Source organism: Papilio polytes, unplaced genomic scaffold (genome assembly GCF_000836215.1).
Source record: "Papilio polytes unplaced genomic scaffold, Ppol_1.0 DF822067.1, whole genome shotgun sequence".
Classification (NCBI taxonomy): Eukaryota; Metazoa; Arthropoda; class Insecta; order Lepidoptera; family Papilionidae; genus Papilio; species Papilio polytes.
The window spans coordinates 7,488,150-7,501,513 of record NW_013527137.1 but is presented as its reverse complement, the minus strand read 5'-3'; positions in this window follow the sequence as shown (position 1 = coordinate 7,501,513).

The following is a 13,364-nucleotide window of genomic DNA, read 5'->3' as shown; positions in this document are numbered from 1 at the left end:
GCTGAAACATTTAACTAAATTCACTTACGTTTTATTTAGACTTTTTATACATCTGTGACAAATTTAATCACAATCCCTTGAACATATAAGCAATAGATTTATGTCTGAAAAATATTTCTTGCAAATACTAAGATTTTCTGATTAGTTAAATTTTGTTCATATTTGAAACTTTACATTTCCATTCCAATGTTATTAATATTTTTAAATTATCATAAACATGCAATAACAGCATCAATTATGTGGTAATATAATTGAATTGTGGCTTTAAATGTTAAAAGATATAGATTATTAAATGTTTTGATTAAATATGATACAACACAATTCATCATCATCATCACCAGCTCACTATGCGTCCCCACGGGGGGCTCGGAGCCTACCCTAAAGTTGGGGTGACTAGGCCATAGTCAACCATGCTGGCCAAGTGGGGGTTGGTTGACTTCACACATATCTTTGAATTTCTTCGCTGATATGTGCAGGTTGCATCACGATGTTTTCCTTCACCGTAAGAACGTCGGGTAAATTATATACAAATGAAAATTCGAATAATCGAAAATCACATTGGTACATTGGGATTTGAACCCAAGACCTGTAGATTACAAGTCAAGTGCTTAAACCACTGAGCCACCGATGCTCCTACACACAGTTAGCTGAGTCATAACATCTGCCATGTTTTGTTGACACAGCTATATATTACATGTTCCAAATACCTATCTTGCATTATCATTTTTATTCCATAAATATGTCTGTATACAAAATACTTTGGAACACTCCATGTAAATGCCGAAAAGGTTGCTTAATATAAACAGGATATCCCTGGATATAAAAAAAAATCTGCTTGACTAAAATAAAAAAGAAAAATTTGTAATTTATATATTTGGCAAACATATTGTTAAGATGTCATTATAATTATCTATTTGTGTGTTACACAAGCATACAGTGACCCAAATACTTAAATATTTAAAATAGATTTCTTTTAAAGATATTTTCACAGCTGTTTCTAGAGAATTGTAACAAATGGACAACTGTATATTTTGATTAACTTTAGTGATTCTATGTTAAAATTAATATGTACTCTTATTAATTGTTTTCCTTGAAATTGTGTTGAGATTTTTGTGGATTTATTTCCTATGGATATTAACTACATTTGCACTTGACAACGGTCTACAGCCCAGACGGCAGGAGATTATCTTTTGAAGATTCCGCCCTTACCTCCCTGACCCCCTATACAAAAAAAGCGATCCTAACTATCCAATAGATATTGGTGCCTTACAGCTTATGGTATCCACTTAGTGTTACAAGTGAAAAAAGGTACTGTTTCATTAAATAAGACATTGATTTATGTTTTTTGTTATTCACTCTTTTTGATAAAATATATGATAAAAATGTATAAGTGATAAACACAACAGTGAAAATTAATATAATTAAATTGACTGATAAGTTGCGTGTTGTCGGCGAGCCTTTGTTAATTCCGGTGCTGTAGATAATCAGAGTATGACGTGCTATATGTCTGCAAATTAAATATGTAACAGTACTCCGTTTATATTTACTGGCGAAAAAAAACTCCGATTATAAATACAATCTATCTAACTAATATTATAAATGCGAATGGATGGATGTATGTTTGTTAGTTATGGTTATATATGGTGGTAGTTGTTAGGATGTTAGTTATTATGTTTTGAATGAAATTTGGCATAGATGTAGAGCAGAGTATGGAAGAACACATAGGGTACTTATTTTTGTTTTTTTTAATACCACGCGGACGGAGTTGCGGGCGAAAGCTAGTGTTAAATAGTTGAAAAAAACATTAACAAAAAAACAGGAATTAACAGTTTATCATGGTAGACATGGCTAGACTACAGAAAAATAACTTAAAAAAAATATTCATGTCAATATATACCTTTCTCACTCTTTACCTCTCTTTCTTGTAACGAAGTTAGCTTTCCCAAAGCGTCCTTGAAATTTTAGTCAACGTAAATTTTAACCATCTACTCGAAACTTCTGAATTGTAATGTATCATTTTTTTTTCTTGTGCTGTTCTTTTACCTCAATAAATAAAAAAACCGACGTTTCTAAACAAATCATGCAAAACATGCATAATCTTGAATAAATTTGTACATACGGCATATTTTACTTTTATCATAGTTGACCTGAAACGTTGTATTTGTTCATACTTATGTCCTAAATAGTGATAGCATAGCAACAACATGCAAGTATATGATGTCATTTATAACTTAGGAAATGTTTTGAATTTGTGTTCATTGATTTTAAACCCGAGTAGGTATTTCAACGTGTGACGGCGGATGTCATACTATCTCGCTTACTCTACAGGCAATGGCGGCGACGCTAGGACCGTTAAAGTCGCTGCCAGTTTTTAAGAATATTGCTGTTGCTTCTGACTTCGTCTACGTGGAATTAAAAAATAGTACCAAATAAGCCTATGTTACTCAGTAATAACGTACTTTATAATGGTGAAAGAATTTTTAAAATCCGCTCAATCGTTTTAAGTTATTTAAATACATACAAAGATTCAAATTATAATATTAGTATATACTAGCTGTTCCCATGCGACTTCACCCGCATAAAATTATAAAAATTTCATTTTATTGTTCACATTTGTCAAATTATCAATTGCAAATGTCAAAATGACACGACATGATGTCAAACCATAGCAACCTTGCTTCCTTGATGTTGGCAGCGACTTATTGTCTCTTTCCCACATAAGGGTTTTTATCCAAAATATTTACCCCTAAGTTTAACGGCGTGAAAATATATAGCCTAAAGCATGACGTAAGTGTAGGGCTTTTTATTAAAAAAAAGTTACTCAAAAATATGCTGTGTTTGCTGACATCTTAGGCAACAAAGAAGTGTGTGTTTACGCTTTATTATATTAGTACAGATAAAAGGTTGTGTTGACGAGACTTAGTTCTGGTATTTGTCAATGAAATAAAACGTTTCAGTGTTTTAGAACACTACTGTCACCACTTTTAACAATTTCATTTCTTTCTTGGGTTTTGTTTGTTGTGATAAGATCAACGAATCTTTATTTCTTTCCTGATTTTAATTCATATCTTAAAAAGAAAGTGTCTTAAGGTGTGGTAGCAAAATCGCAGAATATAGAACATGCATTATTCGTGTTAGAATTCCGGTGCCTGCCGTGGTACGCATCGGTAATACGACTCCGCGCTTGTGAGGTTTCCACAGCCTGTGGTCAGACCTGCCCTCGATATCACATAATACGATGTAAAGAAACTATACCTGATTCACGTGGATTGTTTCACTGATTAAAATCTCATCGTAATCCTTTTTGACTTAGGGTCTAGCATTAACTCTAGTTGGGACTAGTTTGTTACGGTAACAGTCGTAGTACTCATTTTATACGGATTATATATTATTTTAAAAATGCGATTTCAGTTTGATTCGTTTTATCCAAAGACCAGATTACCGTTAATTCGTATTCGCCCCGTTAAATTAAATTAATTTGTAACGGGTCGGGAGTCGCCGCACATTATAGTAAATAATTTGGAGTAACAATAAAATGAAAGAGGCAGATTTTTCCACCACGAAGATATAGATTTCTGATAACGTCATTGCATTTGCAAATAATAAAGCATCAAAACAGACGGTGAAAGCTGTATAAGATACACTTACAGTGGTCTATGTACATTCAATACCCAAAGTGATCCGTCATCTCGGAGAAAGTATACAGTGCACTTTGTGTCAGCGACTGACCCGTGTATGCCATGTACAAAGGCTCGCATTAACTTTCTTGCAGTCGTGTAAACGCGAAAGTTGATGACTGTAATTGTTTGATTTGCAGCAAATGAAATGTTTGAGATCTGTCTTTTCAGTCTCGATCTAATGTATTACCTACTTTCTTTTAAAAATGTTCAACTACTTCATAAGTACCGATCGTGGTACGGCCTTCGAATCTATTTTCTACAAGAGTAATCGATACTGGCTAAAATTTTCGATGACGATAATGCCATTTTACTACAAAACTTTTTTAGCTTGGTTTACCTAATAGCTAAGACTACCAAGTTAGGAACTTGAACGAATTAGATAATTTCTTCAACAGAAAGATTCTCTAGTTTAAGTTAAACCTAAAGATTTTTTAGTCTGTTACTAACCTTAAATCTAGGAATAAACACTGTGATCACTCAAGGACGTACAAGTGAATTTGTTAATAGGTGTAACTTGTCATTCTCACGTTCAACACGTGCAACTGCGTCGCAGTGGGGGGCACAATTGATTTGTCCTCGCTCTCCCCCGATGATTTGCTCGTTAACCTGCCCATCGATACCCGACCTCAGCAGTAATTGTTTGTTCACCCACTTTATGTGCACGCCACATTAGCAACTCTCTTAACCCCAGTATACTCACGTGTTGATCCATTGCATGACGTTATCGATTTTCCTAGGTAAACAAGCCTACGGGTATTGGACACGGGCATCAGCAGTTGACAATCAAGGGGGACTCATACTAAAATGTACTGTTCTTTCCCAAAAAACCCTTATTTTTGGCACCTCAGTATTTTGAATTAATTTATGTATTATTTTACAATACAGTTTTAGACTGCCTAGATGCGATTCTGTTTACATTTAAGGTCTTGAGCTTCTTCTGTAGCTCTACAGCCCTTTGTGGGCTTTGGTCTTCAGCAGTACCTACAAAAACTTGTTACGTAATCCACGTGATGAGTAACATAAAACAGACGTCGGCAACGGAAGTAGCGGTGCATTAGAATAGAATAAATGTACACATTTACCTTTCCTAGCTGTAAAAACAGATCGATAATCAACGATACATTCTAGATACGACTCGTGGAAGTAGTGTATATTATTTCTTCATAGAATGCAATCAAGATATTCTAAAATAGATTTTTTGCGGTTATGTGACTTTACTCTGTCATTTAACAACACATAATGTCTTAAAAGTGGTAAAACTAAAAAGTGTTAATTTAAAATAGTGTTGAAATATGTTGAACGGGAAATCGTCTTGCAATTTGCAGCTTATCCCCGCAAAGCATTTGCTAGTCGATATCGATTAACCCACATGTCGACAAGTGGCTGTCGCAGTTTCCTTGCCCACCTCTCGCACCGTTGTAACGGTATACATCGTCCTAATATTCCACTTGCAAATTCATTATGTTTCGCGTGCATTTATATGTGTACCTTCACAAATGCAACGGACAATGCGATGCTCTTAATCGTAACTACACTAATGGTTTAAATGCAAAAAAGATCTGATTACTGCAGAATTCTTTAAGACCTCAAGTTTCGAACTTTTTAGAAAAATCTGCACGTCTGCTGACTCTTTAACATCAGCATTCTAGTATGAAAGAATTTGTCACAGTTGGAGAGTTTTTAATAGCAATAGTAACTTCAACAAAGTGACGTCTTCCGTGACGTACGGCTCGTGTTATAAAATTGTAATAATAAAATGTAATGTATAAACAATGCAATTAACTGTTACTTAACACAGCGGCCTACTGACGAGCGCGTCGGACTGAGACGGCACGGATTACTAATATATTCCATTAATTATTATTTCATCTTTTATCGAAGCTGGAATCGCACTGGCAATGTGGAACTGCTTTAAAGAATTTTAAAAGTAAAATGGACAAACAATGAGAAGACATAGTGATCATTCTCGCCCGTGGATATGCTCCGAAACCACAAATGTGTTGCCTTTGAGAAGGTGATATGCTCGCTTCTTGAAGATTGTTCCAATTTGGATAAGGAAATAAAAACAATTAAAGAAAACTGCTAAAGTTAAAACTACTATTAACCAGGTCCTAACGACGGATGACGTACTAAGGTTAACAGCACTAAAGCATAAAACAATCTCGATTATTTCCACCGCAACCGGTTACGTCAATTTAAAGAAGCTAATATAAAAAACATACGATAAAAACAAGACCGTCGAGTCTATACAAGTACCGGTAACTTTTTAACGACCAAGTTGTATGAGGAGTCACCAAATGCGGCGACAGGCCTTGGCATTGAGGGAACTCGATGACTAATAGTTTTTTTATCCACTATACTGACGTAGAATGGGACGAATGACATGCTCATATGCCTTTTAATATAAACTAGCTATTCCCGTGTGGCTTCATCCGCATGAAATAACTAAACTTTTTTGTGTTGTTTACATTTGTCAAATTCTCAACGGCAAATGTCAAAATTACGTTTGCCTTAAAATCTTGGTTGTTGTTAGCTTGTAGTTTAAAGTCCCCTTCCCACATGAAGGTTTTTCAATTTATTTACCCCCTAAGTTTAATACTGTGAACATACACAGCTTAACCGTGTCGTTAGGGTATAGCTTTATAAGAGAAAGAATTATTCAAAAATATGCTTTGATTGCTGATATCCTACGCCACAAAGTACATTACTTTACACTTTATTATATTAGTATTAATGAATGAATGAATGAATTACATACGACAACTGATAATTCTGAACGTGAGCAACATCTTTTAATACCGAAAATTCTATTTACAAGACCAACTACTAGTACCTTATCAGTAATGTCATTCTTTCTGAAGTAAAATGTGACCTCACTTTTTAACTTGTTTCTTCGAATTTTGAACTCAATTGAACTATCATTTCGTACATAGATATTGTTCACATACTGTACAGTACTGTTTAACTGGTCTAATAGTATCGGTACATCTAAGTCGACAGTGGAAAGTTCGATCTGTTTCGCACATAATCAGATCAGTCGCGGAAAGTGAACCTGTTATGAAGAAATGATCGTTCCGTTCTAATTAACACGTCGCTTTCAAATACATAACATAATTTCTTTGATTACTCGATTATTACCTAGTCTGTGACACTAGCAAGACATCGTCTACTATAATTTTTAATGTCACAGAAGTAAATTTGATTTTTCATACAAAGTTTACTATCATTCATGATATGTGGAGTCTCCACAACTCGTATATGGAAAAAACAACAAAACCGCAAGCGAAATATAATAGGTAAATTACAATTTTACATAATTATAGCCTATACTATCCTATTATCTAAAGTAAACCCTATGTTTGAGGAAATAGAATTCAAATTATCATATTAAGTATGCAGACGTGTTTAGGATGTGAGAGGGTTTTATTCTCACGGGTGGAGAGCTCTTGAGGCGTCAGTAAACCTGCTTATTGAGGCTGGGGCAGGTGCGTCTATTTATAACGCCAGCATTGATGCATAATCTGACATCAACCATACTAAGACCACTTGATGCATACAAACTTGATGTCGAGGAATCAGAATTCAAAGTTAGAAGAACATTTACAATGTAAGATATTTTGAAATGAAATGCAATTTACAGTTCATGTTGAATGCTCTATGCTAGGATGCCCATGTAAGTGGTAGGCCAAGGAGATGAGGCGAGTCTAGGATAAAAGTCTTTTATTCCAGATGAAGTTTTTTTTTACAACTATAACTTGGTAGTTGATAGTAGTACACCGGTAGAGATAGACCTAGAAAGAGGGTGGATTGCGTAAACATTGATCAAGAAGGGAGTGATGACTGAGATGACAAAGACAGGAGATGATGATGAACTTGGTAGTTGATAATGATTGCATGCGTCGTATATTCTCACGTAATTTATTGTTCGTGGCAATTTTGATTGAAAGTGATCACGTGCCAGCCGACCCCGGAGGTTGCGGCCAATTTGTGCCCGTGACTCAGACGGTGGCGAGACCTCGGGCTGATTCGGATTTATTTATAGCAATAACTTCTTTATCGCGAATTCAAACACCTTTATTATTTCAAATACTTTAAATTAGACCCTTAGAATAGTAGAATACATACAGACACCGCAATGCGTATTGTGTTTTATTTGTTCACGGAACACCTGTCCCTAACGTTAATGGGTATAACTGGTGATTCATTCTGTAAACGAATTTTTTAATTAATTCATTTACTTTTCATGTAATTTATTTATCTTTGTACGTAGAGAAGTAAAGTTGCAAAGGCGCTTAAATACATACTAACTTGAAGATCATCTCTAACATTTTATAACAATAATACTGTTGTATTACGAAAAATTTGTATTTAGGATTGTTTTGTTCAAGCGCTCCTTAACAAGATAGCAAAAGACCTAATATATGTCCATTTTAAAGTAGTTAGAAATAGTACTTTTTCAACTTAGAATGGATATTTATTTTACTATGTACTAAGTAGTACATAAATCTAATTAAAAGCATAGAAATACCAACGTTATTAACACATTGTGTGCAACTCAGTTTACCATTTCACACATTGTAAATGCTAAAACGTTTTAAAGGTTTAACTGGGTATTGACGTTGCCTACAATCCAATATGCTTGTGTTGGCTTCGCAGATAGAAACCTTGCTGGAAGATTACATTATTACGATATAACTTGGAATATTATTTCTTATAAAAATCGGTTTAGATTTTCTTGACTTAATGGGATATAGACGACCTTTAATTCAAAATATTAGTTTCAAATGGAGCTTTAACTCTCTTATGTTATGACTAGCTGTTGCTAACGACTAATTAAAAAATAATAATAAATGCAGCCTATGTTCTTCACAGATAAATTATCTTTTAACTGGTGCAAGTATTTTTAAAGTCGGCCCAGTAGTTTGTGAGTTATCTCGATTTATACAAAAATACAAATCTTTTCTCATTATCATATTAGTATAGCTATTCCACGGCACCTGTCTTTGTATTTGGTCAGTTAACAATTAGCAAGATCAATAAAATTAAATTTGTCTACATTACAACTAAATACTTTATGTCGACTGCCTCTTGTAAATAAACTGAACGATGTAATAGTTAAGGGAGAGGTTGAATACCAGTGCGGCCTACAGTGACATAGTAGCCGCATTAGCTGAGCCTTCTCTATTTAGCAAAGAACTGATTTGTATTTTCTTTCTTTTGTATTTAATTAATATGTTTTGTAAATTCTGTTTTTAATTAATAAATGGTGCTTTTTTTACTTTTTAGTTTACCAATGAATTCTGTGGTCTATTTAGCGTCGTTAAGATAATAAATCTTAGATACACAAACCTCGGAGGTGCGGTCATTTATTTCCTTTCGCTGAAAAGGGCACAGTTTGAGGTCGGGTCGGATTTAATGTTCCGTATGACCGGGATAACAAGTTCATTGTAATATAACCTCTATTGTTGAAGCAGTAACGTTGAAATTGTAGTAAATATATAGGATGGTGGTCTTAACAGCGTACTCTCTAAAGTGTCGCGGTCAGTGACATGGTCGACTTGGCGGTTGTAAGGACGACTGAGGTTCTTTGACCTCATATCGGTCGGATTATCAACATTAAATTAATAGCTCTGTGACAATGTTATACGCTATGCGGTTTAGGATAATGATAAACTCGTTCATACGGAAATTTTGAAATATTACGACTGATAATGTTATCCTTGTCGTAATCTAACGGTGAAATTCCACTGCTAAACACTTACAAACTTATAAATATCTCGTGATTTTTCATACTGAAGGAGAGATTTTGGTTTATACAAATTTCTTTATGGGTAACCTACAGTAATCTCCAAATTGTCTTAATGAATCGAATTTAATAGGCGCTTTTCGAATCTTGTACAGTAGAACCTCGATAAGTTAAAGTTCAAGGGAAACACAAAAGATTTTAAGTTATCAAGGGTCTATGTTATAGAGATTTTGGGCTCTGATGTAAGGAAACATATTATTTTTTGAAGTTATAGAGGTTTTTAAGTTACCGAAGTTTGAATCGAGTTCTACTGTAATTTATTTCAGCTTATAGTTAGTAACAAATTGGATCGATTCTCGTGCAGAACCATGGCCTGTTTTGTGCTCCCAATAGCGAAGCACCAATAATCCTCAATTACGCAGCTTATCGTCTTCAATATCGCAATGTAACTGTAATGGGTTGTTATTTAATTATTATTTTAGTAGCTTTCACAATACTCCGTTCGTGTGGTATTTTAAAAAAACACAAGTCATGTATTCCTCGTTTATATCTATGCCAAATTTCATCGAGATTCGTTCAGCAGTTTAAGCTACAAATTCTAATAAACATCCCTCCATCCATGTAAACTAAGGCATTTATATATACTATTATAATAAAGCGAAAACACACACTTCTTTGTTGCCTAAGATGTCAGCAATTACAGCATAGTTTTGAATAACTCTTTTTCTAATAAAAAGCCTTACACCTACGTCACGCTTTAAGCTATATATTTTCACGCCATTAAACTTAGGGGGTAAATATTTTGGATAAAACCCTAATGTGGGAAAGAGTTTTAATATTTCCTTTAACCATCCCAACTAAGCTCTAGGATTATGCTAGGATATAGTTCACGACAATAGTCGAATGGCGGGATTTGAACCCTCGACCTCAAGATCGGAAGTCTGTACCCCAAACCATTAAGCTATTTGCGCTTAACTTATTGAGTTATGTATATTATATGTTCCTTTTTTATAATATAAGGCGGCAAACGAGCAAGCGGCCTGAATCCATCGAAATGGAAAGCGATCGCTGCCTATAGACACCCGCAATTGCAGATGCTGTATGTTTAAATATTTAATCTCCTGACCTTGATTTTCATTATTATGTCTTGTATAAAGATTGTTTATTGTTTCTCTAAACCTAATTTTATTTATAAATCCAACGAGTTATTTAATACGACAATTGTATGAAAAGTGTTGATTGTAATCTTAAAATAATGGAAAAAATATCCGTATTGATTATAAAAATATAGATATCGTGTTCATATCAAAACATATCGATTATTATAATGCTTCTTCAAAAGAATATGATGAACTATTATTAGTTTCCGGTTATTATTAAATAGAAAATGATACAGTCCTTCAGTAACTAAATATATTTAAAGTACATTAGTTATTTAAAGATAATGAATATGATAATATGTATGATAATAATAAATAACTAGGACTACAGAGAAAGTAGATGTTTTATCACACTTTTATTTTAGACGGCAGAAATGAGAATGTTAAGATGGATTTGTGGGGTAACACGAAAGGATAAGATACGAAATGAATATGTTACAGGAAGTTTGAGAGTATCTCCAGTGGTAGAGAAGGTAAAAAGTAAAAGGTTAGCATGGTATGGTCATGTTATATGGAAGGATGAGTCGCATGTTACAAGGTGAACGTTAGTTATGAGTGTGGAGGTACACCGGTAGAGGCAGACCTAGAAAGAGATGGATGGATTGCGTGATAGGTGACATGATCAAAAAGGGAGTGATGACTGAGATGACATATGATAGAGTTATTTGGAGGACAAAAACCTGTTGTGCCGACCCTACGGGAGTAGGATGATGATGACTTTTATTTTAAACGGATTATTTCTGTTTCTTAACTTAGTTTATAAATATGCACGCAATTATTTCTAGAGATTAAGTACAAGAAGGGAATGTAAATTAATGTTTTTAAGTTCTAGAATTTTTTTCGTATTATTTCTTATAAGAAATACAGTCATCATATCCATATAAAACAATTTAAAAGCCATCAGAGCAGTATTATGGTGTCCGTTGTACGACCGTCTCTGGACCGTATAATTCGCGTGGCTGCGTTTATCCACGCTACTGTCATTGCCAGTACCAGTTTCGATTTTCCCTCATACCTTTTTATTATTTCAATGACCTGGTTCTTGTTTACTCTGTTGTGTTTGATTGTATTTTGCTTGCTTAATAAACATCGCCGTCTATCCTGTGCCAGTTGTCTACCCCTTTTTAATAATTTATCGTTGCTATGACAACGTAGGACCAAAACAAATGCAGATAGCATGTTAGGTTAACGGGGTAACCGTAAATTGGAAATCAAAAGTATCATATCTCTGTTTTCCCAAAAGTAAGAGAGTGATATAGTGATAGAGTTATGTTACTTCCTATTATGTAATAGTTTTTTTTTATCTTCTCGTGATTTTATTCTATTAATATGTAACACAGTTCCGAGGCGACTCGTGTTTCATTTTTATTGTACGCCATTTACCTCTACGTGACAATATTTCGCTTCCGATCGTGTTTTGTTTCTTGTTTTTTTTTATCTTTAATCTTGCTTTCTCTTTGAATCTAAGTGCTTGTTTGTTGCTTGCGGATAACTATAGCAAAATAACATAGTAACAAGACAAAACCGAATCCAAAAATGAAAAGATTATTCGTGGTACTACGGTAATGACCACTCCTATTAGTAATTAATTAATTTTAAGATTTTTTATTTTACGTGTTATGTATTGCATTGTCAAGGATGTAGCACGTAAACACTGCAATCAGACCGTAACCATTTTTATATCACTAGCTATCGCACGTAACTCCGTCCGCATGGAAGTAGAAAAATCAAAGGTGAGTATGTGTTCTTCCAGACTATCCTCTACGTCTATGCCAAATATCATTGAGATGCGGTTAGCGGTTTAGGCTACAAACTCTAACAAACATCCATCCATATAAACTTGTAATATTAGTAAGATTTGTTTTTTTACTTGGTATGTCAGTCATATATTTTACGCTAACAGACTGGTCTAGCCTTGTTTCCGGTTCCGTTAGCTCAACGAGCGTAACGCACAACACTAGTGCCATGTTACGCAACCACGCGAGACGCCTCACATGAAAGTGAAGTTTTGTTATTGCCAGTAACGCGATCTTATTTGATGTAATGTACCGAATTCAGCTGTGTAAAAAGTATAAACAACGTGTTTATGGTTTTTTGTAGCACACCTGTGCGGCCATTTTACGAATTTGATACTAACCTATATTTACTTATTTAGTTAAATGCAACAATTTTATTAAATAAGTTTGCATACTTGCGTAATCAATGAAACATGAATATAGAAGAAAAAAATCTTACTAAAGACATACTGATATGACTGATTATGACGTATGGAGTGTTATGGATATTTTAACCGTGTAGGCGTTGCGGAAACTCCAGTAACGATAGTTGTCATTCATATGTCTGTTTTACATTAAACATTATTACGCCATAAAAGGTAACCATCAAGAGTTACAGATTACCAGCCAGCATTTATAATTGGATTATGCATAAAAAACAAAAGAAGTGATAGAAAACGGTTACATGAAACTCATTTTCAAACACCATACTGTACACAACTGTTTTCAAAGACATTGTGACATTAACGAGTGTTTGATCTCATAGCGACAAAATAAAGTAACTCATGAACGAAAACAATTATGCCTTCTCCGAGAAGAGTAATATGCTAGGGTAGCTGTTCCCCACAATATAAAGACTACTTCGCATAAGACCTTATTACTGGTAGCTTCTCCCTTCCAGAAGTAGTCTGGATCATCGTCTGACAATCTATGGTCACCCTATTTTTTATATCGGTCGATAGGCTTTATCACTGTTTGTTCTCACATGTATTGTATCGTTTCA